The sequence below is a fragment of the Oncorhynchus kisutch genome, linkage group LG28, assembly GCF_002021735.2.
Source record: "Oncorhynchus kisutch isolate 150728-3 linkage group LG28, Okis_V2, whole genome shotgun sequence".
NCBI lineage: Eukaryota > Metazoa > Chordata > Actinopteri > Salmoniformes > Salmonidae > Oncorhynchus > Oncorhynchus kisutch.
In genome coordinates, this window is record NC_034201.2 from 6,193,056 (window position 1) to 6,206,886 (window position 13,831).

General features: G+C 43.5%; 1 protein-coding gene across 2 annotated transcripts in view; it reads left to right on the forward strand.

The window, feature by feature from the left end:
• Window positions 1-13,831, forward strand: part of LOC109872544 (serine/threonine-protein phosphatase 2B catalytic subunit alpha isoform-like) — a 50,504-nt gene that overhangs the window by 7,970 nt on the left and 28,703 nt on the right. The window lies entirely within an intron of this gene.

Here is a 13,831-nt window from a genome sequence, read left to right on the forward strand (position 1 = left end):
TGGCAAATACAGTACCAGTCAAAAGTTTGGCCACACCTACTCCTTTTATATTTGAGATTCTTCAAAGTAGCCACCCTTTGCCTTGATGACCGCTTTGTACACTCTTGGCATTCTCTCAACCAGATTCATGAGGTAGTCACCTGGAATGCATTTCATTTAACAGGTATGCCCTGTTAAATAGTGGAATTTCTTTCCTTCTTAATGCATTTGATCCAATCAGTTGTGTTGTGACAAAGGTAGGGGTGGTAAAAGACCAAGTCCATATTATGGCAAGAACAGCTGAAATAAGCAAAGAGAAACGACAGTCCATCATTCATTTTCTTGATTGACTGAAGGTCAGTGTGGGGTGTGGGGGCGCTTTGCTGGTAAAACTGACAGTTATTTATTTATTTACTTAACCAGCATGGTTACCACAGCATTCTGCAGCAATACGCTATCCCATCTGGATTGTGCTTAGTGGGACTATCATTTGTTTTTCAACAGGACAATGACCCAACACACACCTTCAGACTGTGTAAGGGCTATTTGACCAAGAAGGAGAGTGGTGGAGTGCTGCATCAGATGACCTGGCCTCCACAATCACCCAACCTCAACCCAATTGAGATGGTTTGGGATGAGTTGGACCGCAGAGTGAAGGAAAAGCATCCAACAAGTGCTCAGCATATGTAGGAACTCCTTCAAGACTGTTGGAAAAGAATTCCAGGTGAAGCTGGTTGAGAGAATGCCAAGAGTGTGCAAAGCTGTCATCAAGGCAAATGGTGGCTACATTGAAGAATCTAAAGTATCAAATTTATTTAGATTTGTTTAACACATTTTTGGTTACTACATGATTCCATATGTGTTATTTCATAGTTTTGATGTCTTCACTATTATTTTACAATGTAGAAAATATTACAAATAAAGCTTACTTCGTTGTTCTATTTTTATTATTTTCTCTGCATCAGGGATAGCGTGCAGGGTGCTGTTTTCACACTAGAGTACAGTATAATTGACTGTATTGTACTTTACTGTATTTTATACTGTACTAAACTCTACTGAACTATACTCTACTGTACTCTATTGTACTTTATATACTGTATACTGTGCTGTACAGTGATGATTGGTAAAGATTTGGCCCACTCCGCACCAACCAAATCTTGATTTGATCTGGTCTTGTTTGGGTGCGGAGCTCATTAGAATAATAGCCAGTGTGTAAAAACAATATCCAAACACTTATTGTAGTACAATAACCAAAACAGATTTTGTTTCAAGTCAAGATGTCATAGCTGACACCCCATTCTTTCTAACGACATCTTGGAATCTTAATTCGGAGTAGATATTTAACAGTTTTTGAAAACACAGTCGCATAAAAATCAGAGGGAAATTTGATTGTCATTCTGTTACCAAACCTTACATCTGCAGGTTCTTCTAGTAAATGTGTTGTTTTAAAATGTTCAGGGGGAAATGGTTCAAAGTGGTCCTTGTGCATAGAGTTGTATGGTTCGTTTAACTTTGCAACCAATGGTTTTTGTTTGGCAGAGTGATAAAGTGAAAAAGGTGAGTCTGCGTCATTCAGTTAACATGGAATTGCCCTGAAGCAAAGCTTAGCACATAGCTAAACATACTGGCCTATAAATGACTCACCTGTGTGTTTAAGCGTTTGCTTTCCTGTTTGCTTTTACTCAGCGTTTATTTTTTTACGATGTCACACTTACTCTTATGTTCTCTTACAGTTATATATCAGGTGGTAAGATGTTAACCTCTGATGTTGTCACATCATTTCCCTCTGGTACTCAGTGATGGATACTATCATATGACCACTTGCTACATCCTCCCACCTAACAGGACAGCATCACAATGGCATGTGCTACATTCACAGTGGCATGAGTACTGTTTTATTGGTTCAAGGAGAGCCCTGTATTTACAAGTAGGGTCTCGGGAGTGTGTATTGACCTCACTCTTCAGCACTGTGATACATGATTGGTCCACACAGGAAATGTAACAGAGAGAGAAGAGGGTTCATTGAAAAAGCTGCCCTAGGTGCTGTTCTTCTCTGTCACACAGCTGGATTACTGTACCTTCTCTGTGTTGGAGGGTGGGTGGCCACAAGGGATCATGGGGATTTTAGTCTTTGTATAGAGGAATGAGGATATTAGTGATGCCTATGAGTAGGGTTGTGGTGACCAGGATATGAACTGGCTATTGGAGGAGAGGAGATTGTATCTGCCACTTGGCCTGGTCCCATGTCAGGGCATCTCTGGAGAGTGTGAACAAGCAAGCTAGGCTCTTAGAGTGATTCTAGGACATTATAGGTGTTAGTTCAGCTGGGGCTCGGTAAATCACTATGGATTGAATGCCTTTTGTCTGAGAGAGGGAACCCTCACAATACCCAATTTATTTTCAGAACAAAACGGAGACAATCATGGAAAGGGCTGACCTATCAGTAGAGGCACTTCTGGATTTAGACAGCCAGTCAGTAAGCACACAGGGAGAAATCTCTCTTCTGAAATATGATTATGACATATGCAGTCTCTCAGTTTTTCTCTCCCAAAGCTTAGGCTGAATAGAGATCTTCCTAAAGAATGGTGACCATCCTTTAGATATCCATATTTACAATAAACATTCAGCCGTTTCTGATCCGTTTCTCTATACCCACAATTAGATTTCTGACATTCACTGTGAAAATGCACAGCTAGTTGTTGTGTTCACGTATAAGGGTCTGTGGGAGAAGAGGCCTTTCACCATTCTGCTATGCCTATGCTTGTCCTGTTCTCGTAAGCGTTTGTGTGTTTTATTACTATGATGGAGGCTATATAAGAGGGTGTGTGTGCAATTTGTTTGTTTTTGAGAATATCAGTGACATGGTTGGCTCATTGGCCAGACAGCGTAGAGCCCACCCCCTGAGATGTGTGAATGTGGTGGATCTTGATGGTGTGATACCCTGCGCCCAGCTCGCCCCCTCTGAAGGCTATCTGCATGCATGATACTCACAAGCTTTATATAGCAGTGTGGGTGAATTATTTAAGGATTGGTTTGCAGCAATGTTTTACTGCACACAGGCCTCTTACATAATGAAACTTCCCTGAGGTCTAGCGATGAGAGGGGTTAGAGGAGGGAGATGGAGTCAGGGAGAGTAGTGTAGTGGAGAGGACAAATCTAAAGGATAGAGTAAGGGGGGGGGTGGAGGAGAGAGACACTTGCACATGATTGCACACACGCATGAGAGCTCTTACAGTAGCAACAGTCATCAACAAGTTTATTTTATTTTATCCATCTGATATTGACTGAATTATGGCACATAAAACATTTTACTGGCACGGACAAATAATGAATGGAGGTCAGGGATTTAGGTGTTCAATTCCTGTCAAATTTAACTTTTGTTCTTAGAATATACGTATAAGGTATGCGTTGTCATTTTTTTATATTTTGTGTAAAAAAAAAAGAAAATGATATGTTCTTAATTTGCATAAATATACAATGTGTATTTGCATATACTGTATGAATTCATTAACGTAAAGGGGTGGAACATCGCTGCAAACACCAAGAATCGGGTAGGTGCCCTGTACACGCGACGTGTTCCCATTTTGAACCATTTAATATCAATTTTTTTTGTAATTGTATTTTTCGCCCCTTTTTCTCACCAATTTCGTGATATTGGTAGTTACAGTCTTGTCCCATCGCTGCAACTGCCTTACGGACTCGGGAGAGGCGAAGGTTGAGAGTCATGCGTCGGTCGAGAGTCAACACGACCCCGCCAAGCCGCACTGCTTCTTGGCACACTGCTCGCTTAACCCGGAAGCCAGCCACACCAATGTGTCGGAGGAAACACCATACAGCTTGGTGACCGAAGTCAGCGTGCATGTGCCCGGCAGCAAATAAAAGGCACTGTAGGCCTACCAATGGACAATCGGATGGCTCAGATTACCGTGTCTGCAGTAACGTAGCAGGCGTAAAAAAGAAAGCTACAGCACAATTGAGACTGAGATTTCAAGACTTTTAAAACCATGACTAAGGAGAGACTGTTAACGAATTACAGCAAAGAGCTGCCATAAAATGTGCGCTCTACCTACTTCCACTCATGCTACAAACAGCAGTGAAGTTGCACTGAATGAGTAGGAAAGTGTATGGAGAGGTTTACCTTGTTAGTATTGGGTGTTTTTTAATATTGTGGAATACTTCACTTTGTCTAGGCTCAGGCTAAGACCCAGATGCAGACACAGGAGCTGGATAATATGAGTCTCAGAGTTGATTACAGTACAAGGGGCAGGCAATCGGTAGGTCAAGGCAGGCAAAGAGTCATAATCCAAATCAGAGTCAGGCAGGTACAGGACGGCAGGCAGGGTCAGGACAGGCAGAAAGACCAGAACTGGGAAGACTAGAAAAAGCAAAAACTAAAACACAGGAAACACAGGGATCACGCTGGTAGGACTTGGCGGGACAAGACAGAAGGGGAGACACCTGGTGGGGGTGGGGAGACAATCACAAGACAGGTGAAACAGATCAGGGTGTGACATTCTCTGGTCATGTGAGTAACAACATGAATTTGTGCACGAGGCAGAAATTGCGGTGCGACTCGAGTTTCGCCATCAGCTTGAAGACGGTGCCCCTTTTTGGTCAGTGTCAGTGGAGGAAATGGAGAGCAGAGGGACGTTGAGAGGCAGACCCTCAGTCTGCTCCCCTCGAAGAGTGCAATTGGGGCCTGCAATTCGGCGGCGTTCCTGCATCTCCGGTAACCCCTCTTTTTTACTTCTATTGGTAACTTGTTAAACTAGGACAGGCAGGAGGCGATGGTGCTCCAGTACAGTAGGTGGCGTTAATGCACAATAATGTTGGATGCCAGTCCCCGATAAACCCACAGACGCAGGGCGACAAAGGGTACTTGGCTAGCTGTACACCAGTACTGTTTTTTAGCTAGCTGTCAAGCTTTATTTTCCTGCAGTCCTGTTAATGATGGCGATGGCAGTTGTTTGGCAGGTGGAGGCGAAGGACACTGTGTTCTAGCTTCACCAGCCAGTCCGATACACACCAGGCGGGAGGCGTGGCGACACCGGGTACTGGCTAGATAACTAGCATGCTAGCTTGCACACAATGTCTCCCCATCCTCCCACCTGCTGTGCTACCGGTAGGCGGTGGCGATACCGGTAGACAGTGTCCTTTACCCCCACCTGTCGGGCACTGTTATCCCACAGTTCTATTAACGACGGTGAGGGCGGGTGTCCCGCTAGGTAGCAAGGAGGACTCCGGCAGGTGGGATCGAATAAACTCATGTAGGAACCAATGGGATGCATGCAGGAACACCCCAAATTGCAGGCTGCAGTTGCACAATTATTGCTGCCCTCTCCCTCCACTGAGACTGACAATCAGACGCAGACTCCATCAGCCCAGTAAGATAATAAAAAATAAAAAAACTATTTATTTATTAATTATAAACATTTCTTCTCACTCAGCTGTGCCCGACAAGTAATACAACAACTAGTGTGATTATTTAGCCTACCTCAAATATTGAAGTATATACAGTATCAGTCAAAAGTTGACACACCTACTCATTCAAGGGTTTTTCTTTTGTTTTTATTATTTTCTACAAAACTATGAAATAACACATATGGAATCATGTAGTAAACAAAAAAGTGTTAAACAAATCAAAATATATGAAACATTTGAGATTCTTCAAAGTTGCCACCCTTTGCCTGGATGAAAGCTTTGCACACTATTGGCATTCTCTCCAACAGCTTCACCTGGAGTGCTTTTCCAACAGTCTTGAAGGAGTTCCCACATATGCTGAGCACTTGTTGGCTGCTTTTCCTTCACTCTGTGGTCCAACTCATCCCAAAGCATCTTAATTGGATTGAAGTTGGGTGATTGTGGAGGCCAAGTCATCTGATGCAGCACTCCATCACTCCATTTCTTAGTCAAATAGCCCTTACACAGCCTGGAGGTGTGTTGGGTCATTATCCTGTTGAGAAACAAATGATAGTCCCACCAAGCGCAAACCAAATGGGATGGCAAATCGCTGCAGAATGCTGTGGTAGCCATGCTGGTTAAATGTGCCTTGAATTCTAAATAAATCACAGACAGTGTCATCAGCAAAGCACCATCACACCTCCTCCATGCTTCACGGTGGGAACCACACATGTGGAGATAATCCACTCCCCTACTCTGTGTCTCACAAAGACACAGAGGTTGGAACCCAAAATCTCAAATTTGGACTCATCAGACCAAAGGACAGATTTCCACCAGTCTAATGTCCATTGCTCGTGTTTCTTGGCCCAAGCAAGTCTCTTCTTATTGATGTCCTTTAGTAGGTGTTTCTTTGCAGCAATTCAACCATGAAGGCCTCATTCACTCAGTCTCCTCTGAACAGTTGATGTTGAGATGTGTCTGTTACTTCAACTCTATGAAGCATTTATTTGGGCTGCAATTTCTGAGGCTGGTAAATTGAATAACTCATCCTCTGCAGCAGAGGTAACTCTGGGTCTTCAATTCCTGTGGTGGTCCTCATGAGAGACAGTTTCATCATAGCGCTTGATGGTTTTTGCAACTCCACTTGAAGAAACTTTAAAAGTTCTTAAAATGTTACTGATTGACTTACCTTCATATCTTAAAGTAATGATGGACTGTCGTTTCTCTTTGCTTTTTTGAGCTGTTCTTGCCATAATATGTACTTGGTCTTTTACCAAATAGGGATATCTTCTGTATACCAACCCTACCTTGTCATAACAACTAATTGGCTCAAACGCAAGAGTGTGCAAAGCTGTCATCAAGGCAAAGAATGTCTACTTTGAACAATCTCAAATATATTTTTTGTTGAGTACATTTATTTAACCATTATTTTACCAGGTAAGTTGACTGAACACTTTCTCAATTACAGCAACAACCTGGGGAATAGTTACAGGGGAGAGGAGGGTGGATGAATGAGCCAATTGTAAACTGGGGATGATTAGGTGACCGTGGTGGTATGAGGGCCAGCTTGGGAACTTAGCCAGGACACCTCTTACGAGTATGGGATCTGACCACCAATCTACAATGGAATGGTTCAAAAATAAACATATCCAGGTGTTAGAATGGCCAAGTCAAAGTCCAGACCTGAATCCAATCGAGAATCTGTGGAAAGAACTAAAAACTGCTGTTCACAAATGCTCTCCATCCAACCTCACTGAGCTCGAGCTGTCGAGCTGTTTTGCAAGGAGGAATGGGAAAAAATGTCGGTCTCTCGATGTGCAAAACCGGTAGAGACATACCCCAAGCGACTTACAGCTGTAATCGCAGCAAAAGGTGGCGCTACAAAGTATTTACTTAAGGGGGATGAATAATTTTGCACGCCCAATTTTTCAGTTTTTGATTTGTTAAAAAAGTTTGAAATATCCAATAAATGTCGTTCCACTTCATGATTGTGTCCCACTTGTTGTTGATTCTTCACAAAAAAATACAGTTTTATATCTTTATGTTTGAAGCCTGAAATGTGGCAAAAGGTCGCAAAGTTCAAGGGGGCCGCATACTTTCGTAAGGCACTGTATATGAATAAAATGTTTGTTAGCAATACAAACAAGTTCAAATTGCACACTTCTGAGAATAAGCCATTATTAAGACCAGTTTACAGCTAATTATGCTAGTTAGCTAGCAAGGGCGAGGGGGTGTGAGAAAAACATCTGCATGAGCTCAGCCATCCACACAAATGCGCGTGCAATTATTATGTGACGTCACAATCAGAACAATCAGGAACTATTTCACACCGGGAAGATTTTAACAGGACAACCTGCCCTCACCTGCGCTGTCTAGACTGCTGCATTAATTACTGTTGTTGTTAATTCATTCTGTTGCATTATTCAACAAGTGTGTCATTAGCAGGATACCCTCGGATTAAAAATCAACACGCTTGGCTCCAGATTACACCTATCTATACATACTTTACATTGTAAAATCACACATAATATCACTATAATCCAAGTGTTCCTTTTGGGAGGTTGCTTTCTTTTCAGCGCATCTAATTTGGAAACATTTCAACTGTATTATATATTTCTTAGCACAAAAAATGAACACTCAAAATAATCTTTCTTTCTTGTGATGCAGGTGTCGAGACAATACGTTACACCCCCGCCAAAGTGTTAGCATTCTTATACATGTAACCGGAAAACAATGTATTTAATTGAGCCCATTTCAGCCATTAACAGGATGTGTTTGGCAGGTCATGATAAACATTTCCACGGTTGCAATGTTTATTAAAAAAATGACAGGCACAAGCGAGAGTATGAAAGAGTCTCAGGAGTAAAATGAAAGCAATCAATCCAGCGAAATGTAAGTGACAAGTGAACCCCACAAACACAATAAATAGATGGCTGAAATGTGCTACTTAAAGTATACAGTTTGGAGGGGGAGACATATTATGGCCAGTGGACATAGCCTACCCTACATGGTTTAGTAGGGGACAGAACACTAAAGGTACGCCTAGAACATAGCACCTAGAAGATGGGTCATAGAACCAACTCCTAGAGCCATCATGGGGTGGTGACAAAAAGAGACCTGAACCGATGACTGAGTTCTGCCATTTTGTGAATGTCCAAATGTATGCTCTACGCATAACTGAAGAGCAATGTGCAGCTCTAATTCAACTGAGTTTACCTGTTGTGGTTTTGGGACATCATCAGTACTGTAGACTGGTCAAACAAACACTGCCTAGTGTCTACCCTGGCTGCTCTGTTCAGATCCCCGCTATAACATGGCTTCCTCCTTGGCTCCTTCTCTTCCCAGTCTTTAGCATATTGGGTTTTCATGCATGGGCTGATCTGTGGGCCGCAAGCTGCCATACGGCCTGGCAGACTCCGTGCAAACAGTCTGAATGCACTTTAGGGCTCTGCACATTTGTGGTTTTGCACAGGAAAGAAACAGGGTCAACGTAGGTCCAATCAGTGAACACACTCATTTAGACATTTCAAACATTCGCATCACAGGCTGTTGAGCGCTATGATAACAAACCCTTCAGTTATCCCAACAGCTACACAATCTCAATTAAATGGAGTACAGAGTACAGTGATAATCCCAACAATAATAACGAGACGAATGTCAACATTGGTATTGAATGGACTCTTTAAAGGTCAAGAGTTATTCACAGTGCACGCAGGAACCAAACACAACATCTTGTCACCCAAATGATTAGGCAACATTGTTTGCCATGTTATTTACAATATCTCCACGTGTCTCTAGTCTTGTCTATTTAATAAAAGAAAAGCTCGCTAGCAACACTGCATATGGCTTAGGCGGGAATCTGCACTTAGGTAGTAAATTCTACTCTTTAGTTATGTGCAATGTCCATTACAAAGTTAGGATGACATAAACCACAAGAGCCCTAGTCCTGGAGCAACTTTTCTCCCTGCCGCATATCCCTGTGTGGTAACGAAGACGGTCACAGGCCCAGATAGAGGGGGGACAGCAGGTTTGGTAGAAGCAGGGCTGAGACAAGTGACAGGTGCCTCTAGCTAATACAAGCCTGGGCCAGAGACGTGACAGACAGACAGACAGACAGACAGACAGACAGACAGACAGACAGACAGACAGACAGACAGACAGACAGACAGACAGACAGACAGACAGACAGACAGACAGACAGACAGACAGACAGACAGACAGACAGACAGACAGACAGACAGACAGACAGACAGACAGACAGGACAGACAGACAGACAGACAGACAGACAGACAGACAGACAGACAGACAGACAGACAGACAGACAGACAGACAGACAGACAGACAGACAGACAGACAGGTGCACATAGATCCAGACAGACAGTAGCTACACACCTAGAGGATGAGTATTGTGCTGTACGTATGGACAGATTGACAGGATGCCAGGGCTGGATGGAGAGTATTCACTGTTGCTGTTGTATTAGTTAGGTAGAAACCTGGGCAGTGTTCGACCAACAGTTCCCCCGTCTCTGTCTCTGCAGCATCCAGCAGTAGAGATGATATACAGTAGAGTGGCTGTAAAAAAAAGGACCTAGGCAACAAGGCATACATGACCATTTATTAATGAAGGTACAGTACATGTGTCTGGTGGTAATTACTGTAGGCTGTGCAATGGCGATAAGTCCATGGAATAGCAGAATGGGTGAGAAGCTATATTTGTATTGTTAGTCTCCTGTTTATTGAAACCCTTACTCAATTATCAAGCTCCCTACCCTTTCTGCATTGTCTTGGGGAAATTGTGCTTCATAAAAGGAGAGAAGGAGGGAATACTGTATGTCTCTGATCCTCCCATGCAAATCACAGTATTTCGCGCTGACACTGGCTGTATTTCAAAAGTTAGCTGCTGTTGCCCGGCAACGTACACCACAGTTCAACTTAGCTATGGCGCCCAGTCGAAGTGAGCTGTCTCCCATCTCAACCCCCCACCTCCCCCTCTTTCTTTCTCTCGTGTGTTTTCACCATGCCTGGTGTTCTCTCCCTCTAAATCCTCCCTCCTTTTCTCAGTTTCTTTCTCTTGCTCCCTTCTACACTCTCATCTCTCTCCCTCTCGCCCTCTTTCTCTCCCCCTCTCTAATGTCCACCAGTAATCTCCCTGACTTCTCAGTCTTTTAGCGTCGGAGAGTATCAGAAGCACAATACTGTCTGTTGTGTAAAAACACACACTGAAGGAAATTATGCACACTCTCAAACACATACAGACATGTCTACAAACATACAGGGCATGCAGTATCTCTAGTCTCTTTATTAGGTACAGTACCTACCACTGCAGTTCTACCATTAGGGCTCTTTTGAGTGTATTATAGTGGCTTTTCAGTGACGTCTGTAGGTTAGACTGAGATATAAACACACCAGACAGGCCACTGAGATTGTGACATGTTCTTTTGATCACACAGCTCTGCCTCATCTCGCTCTTGCTAGCTGTGAGAACACAATCTGGTTCATAGCATTGAGGAGTGAACATTATTTGCTCTGAGTACCACCATAAAATATTTTGTCTTGCCCATTCACACATACACAATCCATGTCTCTGTTGTCTCAAGGCTTAAAAATCCTTCTTTAACCTGTCTCCTCCCCTTCATCTACACTGACTGAAGTGGATTTAACAAGTGACATCAATAAGGGATCATAACTTTCACCTGGTCAGTCTAGGTCATCGAGTGTTTTGTACACTCGGTGTGTATTTGGAAACACAATACAGTCAGGTATACACACCTACCGTATATGTAAGCACAGAGACAAACACGTTAACATGCACCGTTCAGGCAAATAACACAAGCCCAAAACGATACGCACATGGACATATACTAACATGGACTTTCACACACAGACACACGCACAGATAAAACACAAACACACTGTTGAATGGGATTAATTTACCCCAGTGAAAATCTCATGCCAGGCCTGGGCTCATTATCCCAGCAGCAGGAACATGAGATTTCTCTCTTTTCCCCCTCTAGTCAAGCATCCATTATTTAACAGCATGTTGATCACGTTGGGCCTCAGCTCGGAGAGCTCTCTGCTCTCTCTCTTCTATTCCCCCAGCGCTCAGCTCAGCAGCTCCCCATCGCCACATGCACTGAGCAACACAAATCTCTAGCCGACAAACTTGGCCATATTGCTGTATTACTCTGTGTGCGTGCGTGTGTGCATGTTTGCACATTTCAGACAACCATATTGCAGGGGCTGGAGCACTCTGCTTTAGGTCATTGTATCAGCTGGTTTTTATTATTACTTTTCAGTCAGCAACAGGTTTAGAGCTGAGACACTGGTGAGGGAATTACTATCCAATCAAATACTTTTTGTAGGTTTGTACAGTAGTGTTATTGGCTGATGGAAACAATCAAGACCCCCAGGCCTATATAGTTGTGAGTTCACAGGTGCATTGTCCTATGGGTCAAAGGACCTGCCTGATGTGTGGTGTTTTCATTCTAACTGGTCTGTGATGTAAGAGCACAATGGTGTTGGATTTAGTATCCAATCTGAATCAAACATAATTGTCTACGACCGATTGATTGGAATGCAAACCTGCTTTCATAGTAAGGCCACAGGTCCAGCAGTAAGAAAGGCTGCTGCGGGCCTCCCGGGTGGCACAGTGGTCTAGGGCACTGCATCGCAGCTCTAGCTGTGCCACCAGAGACTCTGGGTTCGCAGCCAGCCGCGACCGGGAGGTCCGTGGGGCGACGCACAATTGGCCTAGTGTCGTCTGGGTTAGGGAGGGTTTGGCCGGTAGGGATATCCTTGTCTCATCGCACACCAGCGACTCCTGTGGCGGGCCGGGTGCAGTGCGGGCTAACAAAGGTATCCAGGTGTACAGTGTTTCCTCCGACACATTGGCTTCCGGGTTGGAGGCGCGCTGTGTTAAGAAGCAGTGCGGCTTGGTTGGGTTGTGTTACGACCTTCGTCTCTCCCGAGCCCGTACAGGATTTGTAGCGATGAGACAAGATAGTAATTACTAACAAATGAAAAGGGGGTCAAATTTATTTAAAAAATAAAGCGTGGCAACATTACCTTTTTATACAGTATTATGCAGCACGCAAAGCCAACACAAGTCTTTCACCACTGACACAGATTAGCTTCAGTGCAAAAAAAATCCCTTTGTTGCTCCCAAAGCAATGGATGTGATGTTGGATGGGATGTTTTCAGAGGATGTCTGGCAGACAGGTGCTGTCTTATTCATGGGTTTAGATTTGTATTAACGACCCAGTGAAGTTATTCCTTCAGACTAAAGTTTTGTTTCCTGTCGTATTACAGTATTATTGGCTGTCTCATCAGAAATGACAGCACCCTCTGGTTGGGACACAGCACAATCCGTTCCCTCTTTATAGGGATCGGAGATACATATAGTAATTACTCAGATAGAGGGCTTTATTTGCCACCACTATGTTGAGCAAACGTTTGTTAAGATGTTTATACTAACATATGGATTGTTGACTCTCACAAAAAAAGAGAGGTTGTGTTATCTGGGGAAAAATCACGTAGATTGTACATTTACAGCGATTCAGAAATTATAATATACTGTGGAAGCATCCATAATTAAAGTAGGCCACATTTTGGAAGAATTTGTTGACAGAACCTTTCCCCTCTGCCATTGTTTGACTTTTTTTAGGTGTCTTGAAGGGCGTGGTTAGCTTTATGCATATAAGCACCATAATTGAATGGGCTCAGCAGGTTTAACCAACGTATTGGAGGATTGAGTATCTGTTTTTAGGCATTAGTTGTAACATGAATTGTAGAAGCCGGTACAATGAAGACATCTAACTAGCCTGCGGCAATCCCTTGTTGTGTCCTTACGGTGGTACGCAAACGTTCAGCACCAGCACGAACCAAAACAAGAGGCTGGTCGCTGATTCAGCACCACGGCCGTTAAACAGCGCCAGGCAGCTCATAAGGAAATGTTTCAACGCACCTGTGTTGGGCTCTGTCTGCAGGTCTGCTGATAGACACTCTGCGACGCTTTTATTGCCATAATGCTCTCAGACTATTTGGAATCCGGCATCTGAGGATGTCTAATGGTTTCCCCCTGTGAGCTGGCTGTACAACTGATGCTCTGTGTTCAACTGATATACCGTGTGAGGGTCTCTAAGGGGAGTGGTCTTTGTTCCCTGTCTCATGATGGTTTGATTTGATGGGTCTGTTTCCTCTTCTCATTGGCTCTCATCTTCCCCACCCTCTATATCTGGGGCCCTCAGCGTTTGGATTGGATTGTACTGTACTACATGAAGTCATGTTCCCTGGTACAATACATCCCGCAGAGGGAACTAATGTCATAGGAAGGACAAGCTAATGTAGAATAATCCTCTGCACCATCAGTCTGGACCAGAGTTAAAGTAGCTTGCAAACATTAGCACATAAAGTAAGCATTTTTTTTTTAACAAAACATTATGCGATTAGAAT